At 52.9% G+C, this 22,826-nt stretch overlaps 1 long non-coding RNA gene across 1 annotated transcript in view; it reads right to left on the bottom strand.

Annotated features, from left to right (window-relative positions):
- LOC105853967 overlaps positions 1 to 22,826 on the bottom strand; it is a 113,715-nt gene that overhangs the window by 51,198 nt on the left and 39,691 nt on the right. The window contains exons 2-3 of the long non-coding RNA XR_001145710.1: positions 6,631 to 6,826; positions 2,677 to 2,786 (exon numbers count right to left, since the gene is read on the bottom strand). This is a non-coding gene — a long non-coding RNA (uncharacterized LOC105853967). The remainder of the gene's footprint in view (positions 1 to 2,676; positions 2,787 to 6,630; positions 6,827 to 22,826) is intronic.

The following is a 22,826-nucleotide window of genomic DNA, read 5'->3' as shown; positions in this document are numbered from 1 at the left end:
AAAAAAAAAAACCCTCATTTGAAGTAGTGCCTGGCCCCAGGGCCCGGCCCCCTGGCCATCCCCCACAGCGGTGTTGCTATCTCTGCATTCTGCCAGCATGTAGCCTTGTTCTCCTTAATCACCCCATTTTAAAGAAGACAAAACTGAGGCTCCGCGAGGGTCTGTAACTCCTGCGGGCCACGACAATAACAGCACTAATGTAACAAGACTGGAAACGCTTAGTACCGATTTGGGGCCCCAGCGTGGCCACATGGACCGCCCGCGGCTTTAAGTCCACTCTGGGCATCCTCTGGGGTCCGAGCACGCCCCCTGGCACCCCCTCCCAGCCCCTGCCCTTCAGCTCCACTCAGCACCGCGAGAAGGCGGCTCCAGGCAGACCTACCGGTGGGAGCAGTTCTTGGGGCTCCTCGGTGGGTTCCCAGAGGGCGCCATGGCCCTGTGACCAGAGCCTCACCCCTCCCTCCCCTTTTATCCTTGGATTTCAAAGCACTTTACACTCATGCACTAATTAGAGAAGACACCTTCCTGGACTCCGGAGAAGCAGGTATTAGTAATTAACTGTCTCTAGTGGGGCCGCGGGGCACAGGCCTGCAACACTACTAATTTTAGGACATCCTCACAGGATGTGGGCAGGACAGCCTTGATGCCGCCTCCTCAGGGGCCTCCCAGACTACCTGACCCAAAGCAGTGCCCTCTCTCCCTCACGCGTCTGCTCTGTCCCTGCGTCATTCACTTTTTTAAAGATTTTTTTATTTGCCATACAGGACTGGGGTACAGGCCAGAGGTGCGGGGGTTAAGAGGCTTCACCAGAGACAGAGCGGGGAGCAGCACAGGCAGACTGACACCGTACACTGCTGAGGGAGCAGCGGGCGGGTCAGGAGAGGTCTGCCGCGCCGTGTGGGTCACCGCCCTGGCCGGGGATCGAACTCGCACTGAAGTGGCTGCGCCAGCTTTGCAGTGCTGCGCTTTAACCTGTTGCGCCACCAGGGAGGATCCCTGCGTCATTCTTACATGTCTTTTTGAATTGTGTATTTATTTGGTAGAATACTGACTTAAAATAGAGGCCGCTGCTGCATGCGTGGAGCAGCCAGTAGGCACTGGTTTTGTACCTGCCTCAAGTGAACTCCTCAGACACAGAAAGCGTAAGTGACTTCTCTGAGGTCACACAGCTAGTGAGGAAGTTGTGTTTCATCGTTTATTTGTGTTGTGGTTAGTGTTTGTCTCCCCCACCCCCCCCATCATCCACTCATTCATATTTTCTTCCATCCACACAGCTGTCCATCCATCCATTTATTATAATATTCATTTAGTCAAAAACAGCGCCTGGCACAGAGTAGATGCTCGATAAAAACTTGTAGCTTGAACGAACTCAGAGCCCAGCGCACTGCCTGTGTGAAGGCGGGAGTCTCTTCCATGCCAGGGACGAAGAAGAACTCCTGTGGGGGCCTCTGAATCCCCCACTCATGCCTTAGCTCAAGCTGTTCCTTCTGGGGCCTTCCTTTCCCTTAATTTAGATCAGGGGTTGGTAAACCATGGCCAGGGAGGCCAAATCTGGCCCATCACCTGATTTTACAAATAAAGCTTATGGGAACATAGCCAATACAGCCCATATTTGCTTAAGGATTATCTATGGCTGGTTTTGATCTAGAGTAGCAGAGCTGAGCAGCTGCAAGAACTCTATGGAGCCTAAAGATTCACTATCTGGCCTTTTACAGAAAAGTTTGCCAACCTTGATCTAGCTGGGCTTTCCACAGCCTTTAAGCATGCGCTGAAATGCCCCCCCTCCTTCAGAAAGTATTTTGTGATCTCCTCAGCTGGGCTAACCGCCCCTGTGATATGCCGCCATAGCCCCACGCCTCTCTCTAAAACAGTGTTTCGAAACCTTCCTGGACTCCAGAACTCTTTGAACTTTTTCCTAGTTGCCAGCCCCCACCCGCTCCCCTCCGCCCCTCAAATCTTAATATGCCGATAAGTTGTGTGATGTTGATGAACTACAGCGCCTTAAGGGTGACAAACCATTGTAATGTTCAAGATTATTTTGGCCCTGTTGAGAACGCATGCTAACGGGATTCTTGTTACCTTCATTAATTCAGTGGAACAGAATTCCTGAGCACTTACTACAGCTACAGCCTGTTCTCAGCACTGGGGACATATGGTGACGGCAGCAGAGACAGCCTCCGCATCTCGGGGGCTCACCAGGTCGCTCTCACCTGCCTCTGAGGAACTTAGAGGCAGAGACCTGGCAAACGCAACTTCATGTAAGATACGGTGTCCCGAGCCGGCACATAGCAGGTGCTTAGTAAACTTGCTAATCTGAGTAGTTCTGGACATATAAAAACACCAAAGGGATGGATGACTGGGACAAATCAAATTGCATTGGCATAGAGCCAATGTTAGATTTTTCGACTGAGGATTGTATTTGAGAGATTTTGCGGGCCCGCTGTCACTCAGTCAATCAACAAATGCTTATTTGTTATATAATCTGCACCAGTAAGTCATGGTTAGGCACCACCTTTTCCTAGGCTCTATAGAATATAGTTGTCACAGACTGCTGGTCCCAACTATGGATTTCTACTGTTTTTCGCAGTATTAAAAAATAACATACACAAGTTAGAAGCTGGAAGATTTCATATAAAATTCTGAACTGTCTTTTCTGGAACTAAAAGGATTACTAACCTGTATTCCTCCTTGGCAGAAATCAGAGCAGAACAGCAGCTTCCCCTCAGATAGGATATATGCTCACCACTTTGCCCCAGTCTCCACCTCCCCTTGACGTCTTCCTGACCCTGAGACAAGAGATGGTTGTTATTCAGTGATTCCTTAACACTGAACCCCTTCACTCCTCCCAGGCTCCTAAAGGTTTTTGATCTCTAGGGTGTGATGAAGGTGCGCCACAGTTAGAGACTGGGGTTCAGTCTTCGCACTGATAGTCTGCTGGTTCTCAGATCTACACCCCACCTTTCCCTCATTCTATATTTCCCCACTTCCCTGCTCTCTGGCTTCCTCCTTGATCTGGCCCATGTTAGAGGCCTGAGTCCTTCTCTTTCTCTGTGCGCAAGGCCTTAGACTGCAGCTCCCGCCTGTCAGACCTTCCCTGGTCCTAGTCTTCACTTCAGGGGTCCCTCCTCCTCCTCTGTCCCTCTGGCTCCAGGGGTAGGACCACAACCATTCACGTGGCAGCTTCCTATAGCTGGACTGCCTGCACTCCTGGGGCCGCTCAGCTACTCCACCTTGTAATCAATCCCCATGTTAAATCCTCTCAGTTGAAGGACCTGCGTGTGTGCCTGGAGGCAAGTGTCCCCTTCTCAGGGGACACAGGACATTGGGTGCTTGAGCTCAGATCCTCTGCTCACTGCCAATTGCTAAGCTCCCCAGGGAGGGATAGCATCTTTCTCTCTTCTTGACATGAGCTGGAAGGATCTGCTGGAAGTACAAGTGTGGCAGAAGGAAAGGTCCTTCTGGAACTCCTGATGATCAGCACTTGAGTGAGATGGGCAGTGGGTTGGCATCAATACTGTTACATGGTGGGGTGAGGGGCTTCAATGTCTAGCTGGAGTCTGAAACTGTTGGAAGGAGCAAGACCTGGGCCTCAAGTTGGGAGGCCAAGAAGTGTGTTATTCTTCCTGCATTTAGGAACTTGCAGTCCTGCGCCACAGCAACCACATTGGTGGGTGGTTAACTGATTACAAACAGAAGTGAGCACACTTTCATCTGCATTGGGTGGGCAATACAGGGAATCCTTCATTGGCTATGTATGTGCATGTGTATGTGTGTCGCATGTGTGCCTGTGCTTGTCCAGCTGAAGGATTTTAGAAACAAGTGTCTGCAATGTGCTGGAACATGAGGTGGGGTGTGTGTGTGTGTGTGTGTGTGTGTGTGTGTGTGTGTGTGTGGCAAGGGGGGGGTAGGTTAAACATCTGTCCAGCCCTTGCCTGGCATCTGTCCTTTACGGGAACAGTAACATAGCTGTTTTGCTCTGCGTGTTCTCCTGAGCCCGACACATGGAGTTCCGTAAGTGTTAAGAGAAGCCTGGGTTCTCGTTGGTTTGTTCCCTTGCACAGTTCTGGTGTGGTCTCTGGGATCTGCCCCTGGGCATTTGCACTTGCTGCTTTCCCTGGCTTGACAGGGACAAGGCTGCTCACTTAGCAGCTAATACTACATCTCAGCTCCAGGGTCACCTTCTCAAGGAAGCCCTCCCTGATTTTCTAGACAAGGCTTGGTCCTCCTGCCAAACATCCTCTCGTCACTCACTGATTTTTCTCTCCACCACTTAAACATGCGACTACTTATCCAAAAAACACCCATCAAGTACTGTTCCGTTCAAGGATTTGTTTCAGACACTCGGGACATAGCCCTGCTCTCATGGAGGTCACCTTCAACAAGTAACCTTCAGACAACTTCAGACTGATGTGTGCTATGAAGTAAACAAAACATGAGAAAAACTGGACCAGGGAGAGGGACCAGCCAGTGCAAAGGCCCTGAGGCGGGCGCATGCCCAGTGCAGAGTAATCGCCAGAAGGCCATTGAGGCTGGCGCACAGAGGAAAAAGGCGGGCTCAGGGTCATACATGGTGGGCCGTGGGGGTCACAGCGAGGACTCCGCATTTGACCTGGTTGCAGAAGGCCGCAGTCAGGTCTGAACAAGGCCTGCGTCTCCATGGCCCAGCTCTATCATCACTTGTCATTCTGCTTTGGCGGGACTATGGGAATGGTGTCTGGCTTTGCAGTGTGAGTTCCAGAGACACAGTCACATCCATTCTGATCCCTGCTACCTGCGTGTGTGACTGTGGTGCACAAAGGTCTCAGGCGGTGTCCCCGGAAGCAGACACTGAGACAGGCGTTCAGGGTGTTTCTCTGGGAGGTGATCGGGGAAGTGAGAGTCGGGACACAAGACAAGGAAGGACAGCAATGTTTTTGAGCGGGTTACATAGTGGCCACTGGGGCTCAATCCCACTGAGGCCTGAGTCAGAGTAGAGCACACCTCCAGGGTGCACCCCCACCCCAGAGTGTGCCAGACTCAGTCTCCGGCCCCCCTCGGTCCCACTGCAGGGGTGTCCTACTGGGCGTGTCCTCCAACGCATGGGCTCATTGAACTCTGGTGGTCAGAGAGTCCTCAGCAAAGAGATGCAGGCCTGGTGAGTGGACGCCAGGGAGAGGGTGTTGGGGCTATGTGTAAGGAGACGAGTGACTGTTGCTGATAGCATAGGCAAGAGAAACGCCTCTCAACGCAGGCGGGCAATTCTGCTTAAATTTTCAGAGAATTTCCAGAGTTCCTCAGGGGGTTAGCTTTTGTTCCCATTTCTTGATTTTTGTGTGGCCGGCATGGAAATTTCTGGAAGTCTGCCCTGCCACCTCCCACGAGGCCAGTGCTCACCACATCCTGGGAATTTGGGGAGGAGAGACTGGGATTTTTTTTTCCTAGGAAGAAGTTTTCTTAACCATCCTCAATTTTATCAGCATTCAGCCTTCTCTTACCTGGGCCTGAAGCCTGCCCTGAATTCCAGGCGCAAAACCTTGCCCTCCTTCCCCCGCTGGGAAAACCGGATAGTATTAGATGGCACCCTGCCCTCCACCCACCACCCGGAAACTGGCCTGACTGGCATCGGGGCGGCTGGGGAGGAAGGCAGAGCTGTTTGAACACGTCCTTCCCTGCCCTCTGGAGAGGTGGGAGACAGCGGAGTGAGCCGCGTAGATGGGGTGAGGTTATAGTCTCCCCTGATGCACGGTGCCGTGAACGGATCTGTGTGAGCAGGGTGGGTGGGTGGTATGAGGATGCAGTGGGCAGAGAGAACCCTCTTAGGAAAGGAAGTCAAAGAACCCTGCCCATTACCTGGAACCCGGAGGCCTCTCACCTCCCCTGGGCACTAACCCTATGAGCAGGGGTCCTCACCCACATCACGGCTGACATTGGGGGCTCAGTAGTTCTCTCTGGTGGGTGCTTGTGTGTCGTGGGTGTTAGTGGCATCCCTGATCCGTATCAACTAGACCCCTCCCGCAGATGTGACAATCAAAAATACGTAACCTTACTAAATGTGTCCTAGGGTAGAAAATTACCCCTGGTGGAGGACCACTGCATTAGAAGCACAAGAATTGACTGCTCCAAGTCCCATGTGAAGTGATTTGTGTGTCTTACAACAAACGCGCCAGGTTGAGACCAATATGGCAGCCACATTGTCGTGCCCAGCAAGCTAACTTGTTGTTCTCCTCTCCTTGGGGTGTCACCCCCTCATAGCCACATTCCAGTCAATGAGAAAAGGAAACGGGGAAAGACATATGCCTTGTCTTAAAAATACAGCTAGAAAGTTGTCCACATAGCCCAGGACTACATAGCTGAGGATTCCATTGGTCAGAGTTGGTCACATGGTCACTTCTAGCTGCAAGGGGGTTGGGAAATGTAGTCTTTCTACAGCTCAGCTACAAGCGCCTAACTAGGGAGGTAGGGAAGGCTACATTGGGGTAATTAGCAGTCTTGACCACATCCCATTTCACAGGTGCAGAAACTAAGGCAATGTGGTTAAGTGGCTTCTTCAAGGTCACACAGAGAATAAGGATATAAAACAGGAAAATGTGCCCTATAGGGGCGCACGACCAGCTTTCTCCCTTTGAGCATTATCCATTGCAATGTACTCACTCCGAGGGTTTCCTTTAGAGGATGCTGGGAGTTTCTCCTGGGCTGATGAGTTTCCTTCCGCCCCTACAGCCATGGTATGACCTCAAAATAACCAGGTCATTTCTCTAGTGAAGCAAAGGACCCATGGTCCTGCTTCTTTCCATGTCCAGGTGAACTATATGCTGAAGCAATTTTCAGATGGAAAGATTCCCTTAAGCTGTAAGAAAACAGACGCAGATTTGAGAAGGGGCGTTCTCAAGACCACACAGCCAGCTCTCGGCAGAACCAAGATCAGGACCCTAGAGGAGGGGCCAGGCAACATGCCACTTCCAGCTTCTCCACCTGCTTGTTGCCTGTGTCTGGTGCTTGTGGGCTTTACTGTCTTAATCCCTTTATCACTGTGTTAGTGACATTTCTACAAGCTGAGACTCATCCTATGGTGACTCTGAGAACCTGGGCTTTGCTTGAAGTAAGAGGTGACAGGTTCAGTCCCGGGAGAGGGATTCTGATTGGTCTAAACCAGTCACACCATCCCACTCCTCTAGTATAATGCATTCTCCCAACCTCCCTTGTAGCATGGAGCAGACATAGGGCCATTTGTGGCCAATAGATGTGAGGGAATCCCTCCAAGAACATTGCAGGTGGGAGATTTTCTCCCCAGATTAAAAGAACTCAAAGAGGAGAGAGACACACAGCCACCCCAACTCAACACTTTCTTCCTGTCCTCAACTTTATTGAGGATGTGATGCTTGGGGCTGTAGCAGCTATCTTGCGACCATGAGGAGACAAGGCTAGCGGCAAAAAACCAACACACAGATGGCTGAATAGAAAGGCTGAAGACATGGGGACAATGAACAATATTATTGACCCTGAAAACACCTCCAGGCTCTTTCTCCTCTGATCTAATAAAATGCCTTACTGTTTAAACCACTGTTAGCGGGAATATTCTGAAATATGCAGCTGAAAGTGCTCCTAACTGCTCAGCGTTTCCTATGTTGGCTCTGAAGTTTCTGCCCCAATTCTAGATGGCAGGACGACCCTTCAATTCCATGAATAATGGACACCTGCCTCTCACTCCCGCTCCCTGGAAGCCATTGAATCTTCTTCAGTCCTCGCTAGATAGATGGCATGTAAGGAAACACATGCTGTGAGCCTTGGGAGGACCTTTGACATCTACTCAACTTAAAAGGGTCCATTTGCTTATATTTTGGGGTGAGGATACTTTGATGTATTAGAAACTCTCAGAGTTGCACAGCATTTGGGGGATTTTTGACTGTATGGCTTAGAAATGCTTGGATGCAGATAACAGAATCATAATGACTAACAGCTATATGCTGAGTATAACTTGCCAGGTACTTTAATAAGCTCTTCACGAACCCATTGAGTCTTTACAACAACCGCACGAGGAGATACTATCTTCCCTCCATTTTCAGACAGGGAAATCGAGCTTGTAAACAACACGGGGGGGGGGGGGGGGGAAGGGATGCTAGAGTTCACGCCCCTTGTTGCCCCTCTACAGAGCCAGTGAGCACCTACTTTAGCCCCAAGGTCATGTGTCATTGGCACGGTCACTCTGGAGCTCTTTGACCTCGCCTTCGCCATCCTCAGCACACTGGTTTCTGGTTACCTCATTAGAACAAGATGGAGGCTGTGATCAAACACACACTTCTCCCATCGCTGTGTCCAAGGGAAGGAAGAAGTGGCTCTCGGCCCCTAGACCTCCTGTTATGTCTCATTGGTCAGAAGTAGGTCATGTGCTCTCCTTGGACCAACCACAGACTGCGAGCCACGCCAGGCTAGACCAATCACCTTCACCTCTGGAGCTAGACACAATGTAGTGGGGACAAATCAGGATTCAGCTCTCCAAGAAGTGGGCTGCACTATGGGCTGGACAGCCAATGATGTCAACCCAGACGCTGTCATTCCCTGAAAAGTCCAGTGAGGCCTGTCTTTGGCTTTTCACATGTATTATCTCATCAAGTCTTCATGCTTATGATCCCTAACTTGAGGCCCAGACAACATCAATTGACTTGCCCCAAATCACCCGGACAGGAGAGGAGGAACCTAGATTCAAACACAGGGCTGTTCTCAGCCCTCTATGATGGGTTATCAGATAAAACACAGCATGCAATGACAGTGTGCAGATAAAGAGAAAATATTTTCATAGGTGGCAAACATTATCCAGGTCAACTTACACTAGGAAAAATATTTGTTGTGGATCTGAAGTTCAAATTTAAGTGAGCATCCATGATTTTTATTTGCAAAACTTGACCACCCTCTGAGGGTCCCGGGGCAGGAATCGTAATGGTGGTGTGAAAGTTTGGTCGCCTCTTACATGATAAACTCTGAGGAGTAGCCCAGGTCCACAGAGAAATGTGCATCTTCCCGTCTTTCCTGACACCTCACCTCTAGGGTTACTTTTCTCTTTTTGAGAAAAATAGGGGTTCAGAGAAACTTTCTCCACTCTCAGAAAAACAACAGCATATGTACTGTGATAAGTGGCAGCTGGCAAAGGCCTCAAGGCTAAGGAGGCAGGAGAGGTGGGGAGCCAGAGCACCCCTTCGCACACTCCCACCCCCAGTTGATCACTGCCAGGCCGAACGTGGGCTCATACAGTCAAACCTTCCAGTGCTTTAAAAGTGAGGCAGAAATCTGGAATTTTCTGTGAAATCTCTTGATTTGTGAACATTGGCTCAAATTTTGTTAAAATGCCATGTGGGCCAAATGAAACATATCTGCAGGCTTACGAGTAGCTGGGGGAAAACCTCTGTTGTTTGGCTTCGAGCGAGCAGGCTGCAGGCTGCAGGAGGGAGACAGGAGCCGCAGGAGGCAGCTGTGGCTGCCCAGAGAGCTGGGCTGGAGCCGCGGCCAGGCCTGTGTTCTGCTCTCCCGACCGGGCAATGCCGCGGGACCGTGGCTGGGGGCCAGGGCCTCTCTGTTTCCCAAACCACGCAGAGGGCGTCATCAAACCCGCCTCACCTTGTAACTCTGAGTTACCACTGGCGAAGCGGACACAGCCGGGCGCACGCGGGGCTGTGAGCCGGCTCCTTCCCGTCCCTGCCAGGCCCGTGCTTAGTTCACCGTGGATATTACTTTTTCCAGCTCTTTTCCTCTTTCTGCTCGCTCCCTCCTCCACTCTCACCCTTTCTCCCACCTTCCTTCCCACCCTTCCTTCCTCTTCCTTTTCCTCTTCCTTTCTGCTTTGAGTCTAACAGATCCCTGGGGGCAGGCAGGAGTCCTGGGACCAGGTCTTGGCTCTATTCCAGTTTTGGAGGGGGGGGAGAAAGGAGGGGGAGGGGCTATTCCTTGCAGAGCCTCAGTTTCCTCCTCTGTGAAATGGGCAGGTCTGACGGGAGCCATATAGATGCCCTCCCTAGCTAGTGCCAGGGTCACACAATTGTGGGGAGCCTTGTGGGGTGGAGGGGGGGCAGCGGCCTTGGTGGTGATGGGAGTGGTGGCTGGGGCAGCAGGCTGAGTCAGAGGGTGCTCTCGGGGCTGAGGAGCAAGAGAACATACCAGCACACGGTGCCCAGTGACTAGCAAACCACAGGAAGGCAGCGGCCGTGTCATCAACAGGCTGTAAACACCCTCCCAGAGGAGCCAGGTCTCTGCTTGTCTTGGGTCCAGCCACAGGCCCAGCCCAGGGATTTGGGGTCAGGGCTCGTAATAAATCATCCTGCCGGGAACATGGAAACCCTGAGTCCCCGCTACACCTCCTCCCCCTGCCCCCAGACTTTCTGGGATTGACCTCTGCTCACCTCCCTCTCACCCCCTCCCTCCTGCCAGGCTGCAGTCTGGTGAGTCTTGAACATGCAATTCTCCTCCTGCCTCCAGGGCTTTGCACAAGCTGTTCCCTCTACCTGGAATGTTCTCTCCCTCTCCTTCAGACCTCACCAAGAAGATTGTGCTTCCTCACGGTTCAAATTTCAACTCCAATCTCATGTCTGGCGGAAGCTTCCTGCGGTTCCCTGTGGACACAGGCACTCTTGCGGCCCCTCAGCACCCTTCACACCCTCGTAACCACCTGTCAGCTGGACCGACGCGGTGTCTGCTCGGCCCGTCTGCCCTTCTCCTGGGGGACCTGTGGAGCCCAACTGCTGAATGAACAAGTGAACGAAAGAACGAAGCTCGCCAGGGTTCCAGGTGATTTCCCAGACCAGCGAGCTCAGCGTCCTCCCAAAGGGACCCCACAGCCGGCCCAGTCATTCTGAGCCTCCACCTCCAGCTTCTTCCCGGGCACCAATGGGGAAAACCCCGAACTCCACCTGGCCTGACAGTGCCATCGGATTTAACCCTGCTGAGTCCTCCGCCCTGGCCCCTGCCAGCTGCCCTTTGTCCCCGCCGACTCCAGCCACAGGTCTCCTCGCTGTTTTTCCTCGCTGTTCCCTGCCTGGAAGCTCCGTCTCAACCGTGTCACCTGGGGGAGGCCTTCCCCACACCGCCTGCCCTCGGATCTCTCCGGTTTATTCCTTCACCACATGCATGAGTATCTGAAACGACCTCATTTATTTGCAAAATTCAATCAGCTTTTAGCTGTGCACAGTAAAGCTGGCGTTCCCAGCTTCCCTTGCAGCTAGGTACAGGAGTCTCGGGAGTTCTGGCCAGTGGGTTGCCAGTGGCAGTGTGTGTGGTGGTCTCTGGACCCCTCCTAGAGACTCAGCGGCAGCCTGTCCTTTACAAACCGCCCACCCCATCTGTGTCCCGCCACCTGGGGGGCACACGAGAATCTGGCGCTGTTGCCTCCGTCTTGGGTCAGGAGAAGGAGGGCTGTGTCCTGGAGATGGGAGGGCAGTGAGCAGGAAGGCACCCGGGACACTGAGGGCTTCCGGAGTCTCCCAACCCGCCCAAACTGTGTCCATCTGGACTTCATTCACACAGAGAAAAATAAACTCTTCTTTTGTTTATTGTTGATTTTTTTCAATTAAGTTTATTTTATTATGGCTACATTGTATGCCCTTAGCAGTACAATCTAATGTAAAAATGTCAGCTAGAATACATGCCAGTCTTTTTCTTTTAAAATGTCCTCAACAGACGTTTATCTGCTCTGTCATAATTTTAGCTGGAATTACCGGAAGAGCCCTGGGCCAGAGGGGGAGCGGGGGGTTGGTCACCTGAAGTCACAGAGCAGGGGAGTTTGACCCAAGGGCCCCATATCCAACCCCCCAATACTCCTTTCTCAGGAGATCCAGCTTGGAACTTCAGGTTCTGTCAGGAAAATGAGGGAGTGTGATGGACGCGGACTCTGATTTCTAGAACTCTTCCGTCTTTCTGAGCTCACCGGAAAAGTGAGAGAAGCCCCCGAAGGTGGGATCCAGACGGGTTGAACCCCAGCTCCAGGTGCTGTCTGCTTGAGGGCGACCCCCAGCCTCTCCGAGCCTCAGTTTCCCTCTGTGGTAAACTTTACCCCCGACACCTCCAGTCCCCTGCAGGCCCCCCGAGGGGCTCTGCTCGCAATGTCTGCTGTCTCGAAGAGGACAGAGAGCTGGACCACAAGCGGAAAGTTCTGGAGCACGGGTGGGGTCACTGATGTTAAGAGGAAGTGAGATATTTGGTGCGAACTTCAGTGTTAGCTCTGGATTCAAATTCTAGCCCAAACTTAGCAACTTAGCGTCCACATCAGAAAAGGGGGTGCATTCACTCATTTATTCTCTCAGCACACACGCCTAGACCTGTCCTGCCTGGCCACTCCCAGATTCTGGAGACTGGGTAGGTGAGGGAATTGGACAATGTCCTTCTCGTAGGCCCGAGGATCAAGCAGGGGGCCAGATGGCAGGAAGCCGACACACATTGCGTGTAGGGCACATTAAAGAAAACTAAAGTCCAGTGGGGCGGCGCCGGGGAGGATAAAGGGGGCAGCTCACTGAGACTGGGGCTGAGGGCCTCCCCAAGGCAGCGACGACGAGGCAGCCGGGCCCGGCCCTGCCACTCTGGGTTGAGCCCTGTCCTCCTCCAGCCCCATTTCTCCTACAGCAGGAACCACGTGGCCAGCTGTCCCAGACACCAGCCCAGGCACAAGGAGCCAGGGACCCGGCCCTCCTAGCCCGCCCCTCACACGTCCACCCATCCACACGGCCGCCTGTGATCTGTCCACTTCTGTCTGTCCACCCCACCTCCCGCCCGGACTACGGCAGCAGCCTCTCCCGGCCTCTGGTCTGCCCTCCCCGCCCCACAGTCTGCCTTCCCGACAGCACCGGCCTTAGTTCCATGGGGCTGAGGTGACAAGTTACTGCAAACTTAACAGCTTAAAGCAGTGCGCGCGTTTCCTCTTCACCTGCGAAGGTCAGAAGCTGGCAGTCAGCCTCATGGGGCTCTAGCAAAGAGTTAGCAGAGCTGGCCAAGGAGCTGTTTGCTTGCCTTTTCCGGCGCCTCGGGTCACCTGCTCGCCTGGCTGGAAGGCTGGAAGGTGGTCCTGTCCTCCACCTTCACAGCGCTCCACTCCTGTCTGGGTCGTCCCCACTCTGCCTTCTTTCTCCTCTGCTGTCGTCAAACTCCCCTCTGCCTCCAGCTGACAAGGGGACAACTGTGATGACACTTGATTAATCCAGCGTCATCTCCTCATCTCAAGATTCTAAGCACGATCACAGTGGCAACGTTCCTTCTGCCACGGAAAGTTAGACAGCAGTGAGACATAGACACACTCAGCTTTGTGGGAGCCACAGTTCCGCTGAGGCTGCGAGCACCGAAGCCCTGTGCTGCTTCTGCTTAGCATCCTGCCAGGCTCCCGCTTCCTCCAGAGGGCCTGCAAGGCCCCTGCCTGTGCTCAGCACAGTGGTCTCGTGGCTCTGCACGTTCAGTGCCTGTCACTGCTCCAACTCCATCGCCTTCACCTTTCTTCACCTGCTCTGGGCAGAGCCTTCCTTGCTGTGTCCCCTGCAAACTCCTGCCTCAGGGCCTTTGCACATGCTGTTCCCACTGCCTGGAAGCTTTTACCCTGCTGTGTCCCAAGACTGGTTCCTCGTCACACTCGGGGCTCGCCTCCTCAGAAGGCTCCCCTCAGACACCACCCTATAATGGCCCTTCCCTTCCCCTGCCCTCCTCCGCCACACTGAACAGTCTGAAATTATGCCGACAATTTATGTTCCTGTTTATTGTCTATTCTCCTCATTAGACTGTCTGCTCCTAAAGACGCAGTCAGGGCTGGGACCAGCGACTCTCTGCTGGATCTCTGCCTCCCACGCCAAGGACGGGACTTAATGGCAGCCATGCAGCCATGTGTAGCTGATAGTCCTCGATGCTGCAGAGAAAAAAAATACAAATTTGCTGGAAGGCATCTGACCTTCCCCATGACCTTTGCACTGGATCAGCTTTCTCGGTCAGGGAATGAAACTCTGTCTTCACGCGTAGAGAGGTGGTGAGGGCGCCCTCAGAAGAGGCCTGCAGGGGCTTAGACGGCCTGGACAGAGGCAGGATCTCCTCAGGACAGGGCCTCTGGGGGGTCTTTGGTCAAGAGCAGGGGCAGGGAGAGGGTCACTCGGGCTACCGACACGCTGGCTCTTTGCCTCAGCTTCCACATCTGCGAAATGGCATCGTAACAGAATTCACCTCGTCGCAGGGTCCTGATACTGGGGCCGGATCATCCCCCGCTGGGGGGCGTCTGCACGTTGTAGGAGACTGAGCAGCAAGTCTCCACCCACCCACGCTGGTAGAGTCTCCCCAGCTATGACAACCTAAATGCCCCAGATAGAGCCTAATGGCTCCTGGGGCGGGCGAGGGCCACAGTCACCCTGGGCTGAGGACAATGACCACAAAGCATCTGGCTCGTGGTGAGAGGGGTGAGCGGGTCTGGATCCTGGCTCCCACTGTTAGCAGGTGGCCCGGGAGAGTGACAGGCTCCCTGGCCTCAGCGTCTCCATCTGTGAAATGGGGTAACAAGAGTGCCTAACCAGGCCCTCCCTGCTGGCACAGCGGGTTAAAGCTCAGTGCGATGAAACTGGCCACAGCCCCTTTAGCACGAGTTCAGTCCCGGGCAGGGAGTGACCCACGTGGAGCAGCAGACCTCTCCTGACCCACCCACTGCTCCCCTCAGCAGTGTATCTCAGTAGATCTGCTTGCTTGTTCTGCTCCCCACCACTCTGTCTCTGGTGAATCCTCTCATCGCCCCTGTACCCTAGTTTTGCACACATAAATAAATCTAAAAAAAAAAAAAAAAGCAATAGCGCCTAACCTAGGGCTTCAGGACTGAAGACCGTGGCGGAGACATGGACAGGGCTGAGGAAACGGGACTCTGCCGATGACGATGAAGCTTCTGGGAATGGTGAGAGAAAGAGAAAGGCATTTTGCAGGTGCCACCTGGGGTCTCTAGGGTGTGTGTCACGCGTGAGTGGAGGACGCCACTGTGAATGGGATCACACAGGCACCGCAGCCCACACTGGAGGGCAGCTGCCCAGACCCTCAGCCCTGCTGGGCCATTTAATGATTAAGCTGGGGAGAGGGTGACGAGGCTGGAAGACAGCAGTGACCACGTCCTGGCCTTGTTTGGCCTTGGTGACGCGATGGCCCTGGGATCATGGCCTTCTTGAGCCCATAAAGAGGGGGTTGGGCCCCGAGATGGGCCAGGCCAGGCCAAGGTCTGTGCTGGAAGCCTGATGCCGAGTCATGCAGGGTGGGGAGGGGGTGCTCCGTGGCTGTGGGGGAGGGGCACTGTGGGGGGGGCTGCTTTTCACAAGTCTGCTCCCACCTCCACCCTGGCTTGGCTATGATCTCTCTCCTCTCTTCTCCCCCATGCCTCTCGTGGGGGCCGTGTACTTTATTGAGCACTTACTACATGCAGGGCCCGGCCAAATCACTTTGTGAGACTGGCTTCACCTCCTCCACCATGAAGGGGCCACTCCCACGTGACAAGCCTGTTGCCTCTAATCCCACCTCCCAGGGAAGGACTCCGAGGCTCTAAACAGCATGCTACAGCCCAAGGGGGTGTGGGTAGGAGTGTGGGTCCAGCGGTCAGGTGTGGGGTCACCCTAGTGTGCGTTTAACCCCAGCTCCAGCCCGCCTTTGTTGAGTCCTCTCAATCGTTCTCTCTCCCCCCTCTCCCCTCCCTCCGCTTCTCTCCTCTCCTCCCTCTTCTCTTGCTCCTTCCCTGCACCGCCTGTCTCCCCTGACCACCCCGCCTCGCGGCCCTGTCTCCCTGTCCCGACGCCAGCACATTATGTCCCTGGTCAGACCCTGACGTCAGGCGGAGCCTGGCGGGCAGCCACGGGCCGCTGCCGGGCAGGCAGAGGGAGTGCAGGCCTTCCTGGTCCCCACTGGGGTGGCCGTCTGCCCAGCTCGCAGCTCAGGGCTGCAGCTCCCGGGGCCTGGCCTGAGCTGGCTTGAGAGCAGCCGGGCCTGGGTGACCACTGGCTTGGGAGCTGCAGTGCTCACCTCTCCCTGCCCCCACCAGCACACAGCCCCGGGAGCTGCTCCTGGCCCCAGCCTGCACCCCAGGAGAGAAGGCACAGCAGGGCCCAAACCCGGGGCCCAGTAGGACAGGGGTCCCCGGGCGACTCCAGTGTATGTGTGAGGTTTGAGTGGGAGACACACGGGTACCTCTGCATGGGCAGGGTCTCACAGGCGCAACCGCCCACACCGGAGGCCGGCCGACTCAGACCCCCGGCCCTGCTGGGCCAAGTAATGATTAAGCTGAGCCCCACGTCTCTGCAGAAGGAGGTCATCGGGCAGCTGGCCCTGGAGTCCGCTCGGGTCGCTCCACCCAGCCGGAGCTCTGTGTAGCCCAGGGTCCTCCGAGGGGAGACTGGGGGGACGGGACTGTAAGGCCACATGACTGGGGGCCGCAGCAGGTGTTTAGAGATGGGGACGTGCCATGGGGGGCAGGTGCCGCGAAGGCATGCTCCCTCAAACACAGACCGAGTCCTGCTGAGAAGCCCTCCCAGCCCAGTTGGTCTCAGGCCCCGTGTGAGCTTGAATAAGTGGGTAAAAAAATGTAATATTTCTTGTTTGGTTTGTTTGATTTTCTCTGCCCCCTCATCCCCAATTTTCAAAGCTCTAATTTCCTTGAAGGGCGCCTGAGCATTGGGTTTAGAAACAGACTTTGGGGGTTGATAAACCTAGGTCACACACAGCCTGCCTGTCCTGGGCCAGCGTCTGCGTGCTCTGGGGCTCAGTTTTCTCATCTGTCAAATGGGGACGGGGTTAATGTGCCGTTGAAATAAAACAACCTTTGCAAAGCACAGTGTCCTTTTTCACTTATGTTTTCTAAGCTGCTTTTAAATATAGGAGACAGAGGAAAAGGCAGACAAGAGGGAACTCCAAGAGAACCATTCTAGAATCTGGTGGAAGTTCAGCTTCGTTAGCATATTTCTGTTGAGATCCTGCCACTGTCTGTTCTTTTTTTCATGAGAATAAAACCTTACTTTAAGTTTCATTTAAAAATATCTTTGTTGTTGTTTTTTTTTTTTTTTTTTTGTGAGTACAAGCACATTCAAGAGTTTCAAAGGGAATCCAGTTTAGAGTGAGGTTCTCTACCACCCCCAACTCCATCCCATCCCACCCCAGCCTCTGGCTCCCCTTCCGGAAGCAAACACAGTTAGCAATTTCTCGTGTGTCCTTCCTTCCTTTGCTGGTGCTAACTTATCTTTAGACACATGATTTCCAACCCCTCTATCATTTGGTTTGTTTTTTTATTCACTCAGTTATAAAGCATAGCATTATAAAAAAATTCAAACAGATCAGCAAAAGAAAAGGAACATAAAGAGAGCAGAATCACCCTTTCGCACTTCGGCGCATATCCATACAGACTTCTCCCATCACTGGACGTCTGTCCACCTCCTTGGATTCCCTGTGACTTTTCTTCTCAGCACTGACCGAAGTTCGAAATGATGTACTTGAGTGCTGATCTGATCCTTATCTGCCTTCTGTCTCTCCTGGAGACGGGGACAGCCACGCTTGTGTGCCCACACTCCAGGGGAGCCAGCACACAGTGCTCCCGCAGCAGCTATTTTCCGAATGGGTGAACGAATGAATGAACGAATGAATGAGTCCATTTCCAAAAGGGATTGTGCACAACATTCACTCTCCTGGGACCCTTTTTTTTTTTTTTCACTGAACATATCTTTCCACATCTCAAGTTCTGTAGCGCTGCAGCAAATCTCCATTTCTCATGTCTGCATGGAATCACCACAATAAACATCTTTTTGATGCTGGCCAGAAGCTTCTGCCCCTAACTGGGAATGCCTTCTCTGTTAACAGATTCCATATGATCCGCCCTTGCCCAGCCCTTTGGCCGTTTACTTTCAGCCGACACTTCACTGGTTTCATGGGCCCATTGTTCTCTGGGACAAGTCAAGATTTACTGTCTGTCCCTGACATCATGTTTTTCCAGAAAAGCTTAAAGTGAAGAACTTACCCCCCCCACACAGTTTCCGCCCGTTAAGGGTTCTGTAAGATTTGTTGAAGTTGGGAAACTTGGCGTAACCCTTGCTTCTCTGGTTGCCTCATCACAAATAGCACATACCAAGCTCATTCCCACCCCAGGGCCTTTGCACTGCTGTTCCCTCTGCCTGGAATATGCTTCTCTGGGAAGAACGGCAAATAGTAAAAAAGCAAAGATGTTCATAGCAGATTTGTTTTGAGTAGTGAGAAGTTAGACACCACTTAAATGCCCAGTGACCAAGCGATGCTTAAGTTACTTAGGTGATAATTTCTAAAAGACTGTTAGAGACGAATCCTCCAACAAAATATTAGTGCAATACTTGGGATTAGGGTCATCATTGAGTGGCCCCCCATACCAGAATAACAGAGACTTAAATTAAATAATAGTTGTTTTCCATAAAAGAAGAATGAAGGTAGGCAGCCCAGGTCTGCTGGGATGGTTTCATAGATTCTTCAGGGACTCAAGTTTTCTCTTCTTGCACCAGTATGGCCCAAGACAACCACTCAGGTCCTTGCCATCACATCTGCATCCCAGCTGGCAGGAATAACTGGAACAGCAGGCACCCTGTCCCCAAGGACACTCTTGACAGTTACTTACAATCTACCGGCCACAACTTAAGTCACATGGACACCTACATGCATGATCCCATGCCTAGCTAAAACTTGAGATTTAATCACTGCAGGAAAGGGAGAGATGAGAGAATGGTGGAAAAACCGAGGTTTCTGTCACCTTAGCTAACCATTAAAGATAACATCCAAGAAGACATTTTGTACAGTTTGGGAAAATTAGGATTTGAACTGGCCTGTAGAATGTCACTGCAAGTTGGTAACAAATTCAAAACAGTGAAAGTGATACAGAGGACAATATTGCTAGAAAATTGGCCTTAGTTAGCAGTCCAGTAAGAATTTCCTCTTCCTTTTTATTCCATATATTTCAAATTGGCAATAATTAAGCAAAGTTAATTTCCCAAAAGCAATTCATCCCCATGCAGACTACAGAATCTATCCGAGTTCTAATTTGTGCCATGCAAGTTCGGTCTGCCAACTTGCCAAGGCAACAGTTGGGAAAGTAGAAATGGCATCATGTCCACTTCCAGTCAACATGATTGTGAACGAGGGACATCCAGAGAGCCAGCCCTGCCAGCACCCAAAGTGAGTTGGAAAAATGGGATAGATACTTAGCACAGCTTCGAATCACAACAGTAATGAAAAACCTGCTACATGACCTCAGACAAAGCACCGCCCTCTGTTCCCACATTGAACGGGGGAGGACGACGGCACAGCTCCCAGGGTGACAAGGATAAGAGGCAGCACCTCCTGCCCTGAGCCAGGGCTAAGCCAGGGGTTCTCAGCTGGGGGTGAAATAGCTCCCCAGGGACATTTGGCAATGACTGGAGATACTTGGGTTGTCACGGTGGGGAGGGGGTTTACTATTGGTATCTAAGGGGCGGAGGCTGGGGGTGCTTTCCATAGCCTGCAGTGCACCGGACAGCCCCCCCTCCCCAGAGAACAATCTGGCCCCAAATGTCAGTAGCCCTGTTGGGAAACCCCGCAGCAGCTGGTAGCATGGGGGGCTTGTTTCCTGGCTAGTTCTGCTAGGAAGTGTAAGGTGGAAGTCGGCATGGTGGCCATCTGGGCACATTGTGTTTCTGCAGGCCTATGTCTGGGCGCAGGCTGGCTGCAGCCCTCTGCCCTGGACTTAGACTTAGCCTCCATAGCACCTGGCCGGCCGCCTTCAGGTCCGATCCAGAACCCTTGCCTGTGCCCAGGGGAGGTGTGAGCGGCACCGCATGGCACTGGCCTCCAATCCAGGGATAAGGATGCTGCTGTGCTGCTAAAGCGGCCCTGCTCAGCTCCCCAACTCACTACCTGGCGGGGCTCTGACTAGCGCCCCTGTCCTCTGAGGAGGGGGCAGCACTGACTACCACCCCGGGGGTGGCCACAGAATGCCCCCCATCACAGGCACCTGGTGTAGGCAAGCTTTTAGATTTTACTTCTTGACCAGAGCATAGAGGGGTATGTGTGTGCATGTGTTTAAGCTCCTGAGTTGACCCTGATGTGTCTAGCTAGTCATCCACCCACCCATCCTTCCATCTATCACACATCCATCTATCCATCCATTTATTCATCCATCTTTTCTTCCATCCTTCCATCCTTCACCATCACCTGGTAATCTATCATAAATCCACCCACCCACCCATCCACCCACCCACCCATCCTTCCATCCATCCATCCTCACACCCATACATACATCCTTCCACCCTTCCATCCTTCACCATGACCCAGCAATCTATCACACATCTATCCATCCATCCATTCAAGCATTTACTCAACACATTTATTTCACAAAGTCTCTGTGCCTGTCTGGGTTTTCAGCCCTGAGGACACAGAATAATCAAGCCAAACATCCACCCCTCAAGTGACTCGCAATATCAGCACTGGAGCAATACACTAGAAAAGAAGAAAGTATATTATATAAAGTCACGCGGCATGAATTGTGGGAACGATAGGTCAGATGATGGGGTAGCGTGGGGTAGCGCTCCCCCTCCAGAAGGGGTAAGAAGCCATATGTCTTCTGTTTGTCCCTCCAGATGTCTTCACCACCCCGCTGTGACTTGGGACAGATCTGCTTGGGTGCAGGACAGGAGTGACAGCGGTGGGCAGAGCCAGCCAGAGGCTGAGAACAGATGTGGGGCTGTGGTGCAGTTGGGCCCGGTGCTGGTCCAAACTGTATCTGGGGAACAGAGGAGGCAGCTCTGGAACCCCAGGGTGCTGAGTGACCCACTGAGAGCTCTCCCCACGCTGGTGGCCTTGCCACAAGAGGGTGTGTTCGGGGAATAGAGGCATGAAAAGTTGTGTTGGCCAGTTATCTACAATAATCGGCTTGGGCTTGAGGTCTCACAGGAAAGCAGGCGGGCCGCGAACCCCTGGGTAGCCCCGACTTTGGCCCTTCACATGCACCGCAACAAGAACACCCAGCGCAGGCGTGTGGGTCTGCCTGACCGCACTCTGAGTCACCTGGGGTCAGGGTTCACGTTGGAAACTTCTCTCTAGTTCTAGTCCAAACCAGGCGCACCGCACGGGGTGGGCCCTGATAAATAACGTGTAACCACTGCCAGGAAGCGTGGCCAGGGAACCGGGTTTGGCTTGAGAGTTTCAGAGGCCTCTGAGCCTTCGCACAGGTTTTAGCTCCTTGATATCTCTTCCTTGAAAACGCTAGGTGATGCATTCTTCGGCCTCATTCGAGCTCTTCTAAAATGGTGGCTTTGTGTAGGGTGTCTATGTGGGTGTTGTGTAGAGCTGTGTTTACCATTCTCCAACTGGACTATAATACTGTCAAGCCTTCTGTCCAGCCACAGATTTCTCCACCATCAATCTGTTCACCCACCCCTGTCCCATTCATTCAACTCAAACTTCCACGCATTCCTCCATTAATCCACAAATTCAAACATCATCCATCCATTCATCCAACCATCCATCTACCCACCCATCCACCCATCCTTTCCTTCCTTCCCTTCCACTCGTCCACCCATCCACCCCTGTGCTCATCCAGTAAACACCAAGTGTCTCCTTCATGCCAAGTCCCATGCTGGACTCATTGGCACTAGAGAAAAATAAGACCTGGCCCTTGACCTCAGAGGTCCCCATACAGTGGGCAAGACAGACATGATGGGTGATGGGAAGGGCACCTCCCTTCGATGAATTCACACAAGTTCCCTGCTGCCTCTCAGTGTCAGGCAGTGCTAGGCCCCAGGAGCAAGAACACATGGGAGCTCGGACTCCCATGCTCACGAGAGAGACAGAGCAGACAGGAGCTGAGACAGAAGTGCTCCTAATGGCCATTCCATGCGCTGGTGTGTGTGGCCACCTGCCGAGACTGGCCCTGGGCTCTGAGGACAACCAGGTATCAAAGACTTGGCCTCACTCACTTGGAGCGCAGTCCAGTGGAGGAGACAGTCCACTAGGGAATTTCCAAAGCGTGTATGTGAGCTGGGATTCGAGTAAGAACAGGGGTCCACAGAAGCACGAAGGTGACCAGGGTCTTCCGGAGGGGACTGACTTGCGCCTAAAGACTGAGGTGGGGTATGCTCAGCTAGCCCTCCCTGAATCCCCTCGGCCTTCTCCCCTCCCGTGCTGTGGAACACGAAGGTCAGAACATCCTCTCCCTCCCATCAGCCAGGCGGTTTGAGGCTAGGACTCAAACCCTATCTCAGGACAAGGCCCTGGGCAGCTGGCCGGCCAAACCTTGGAGACGGTCCCACAGTGACCAAGGTCCGTCGGTGACATTGAAGTTGTTTGTGCAAATACGCTCCGTTTTTCTAGGTAGTCTGGTTCACACAAAAAACCGACTTTGCTGACATGACTTATGGTGGGGTGCGGAGGAGGTGGCTGAGTAAATCTCCCAAGCACGGCGCCCGGGAAATGGAGACGGTGGTGCCGGTGGGAGGGGAGCCGAGGGCAGAGGCCAGATTGGTCTGGCCTCACAGGCCTGGGGAAGGACTGGGGTTTGATTCAGATGTTTATGGGAGCATCTGAGTTAGGTTCAACTTAATGGATTCAAGCCTAAGATTCATCAGCTCCAGATGGCTAGTGATTAATTCATTTGTTCATTTACTCATTCAGCTAGTAGCGAGCACCGGCTCTGTTCCGGGCTGGAAGCAAAGGTGAATTTAACAGACACAGGCCCTGCCTTCCCGAGACCAGAGAGTCCCTAAGATATGATGAGCACGACAAGGTAACACACAAGCAACTTGCTCCAGTCAGTATTTTTTTTTTTAAGATTTATTTATTCATATAGAACTGGGGTACAGGCCACAGGTGCAGGGGGTGAGAGGATTCACCAGAGACAG

This window comes from Condylura cristata, unplaced genomic scaffold (assembly GCF_000260355.1).
Source record: "Condylura cristata isolate star-nosed mole 26May11 unplaced genomic scaffold, ConCri1.0 scaffold00022, whole genome shotgun sequence".
NCBI lineage: Eukaryota > Metazoa > Chordata > Mammalia > Eulipotyphla > Talpidae > Condylura > Condylura cristata.
The sequence above is the reverse complement of the archived record's forward strand: the minus strand, read 5'-3'. Positions and strand labels throughout refer to the sequence as shown.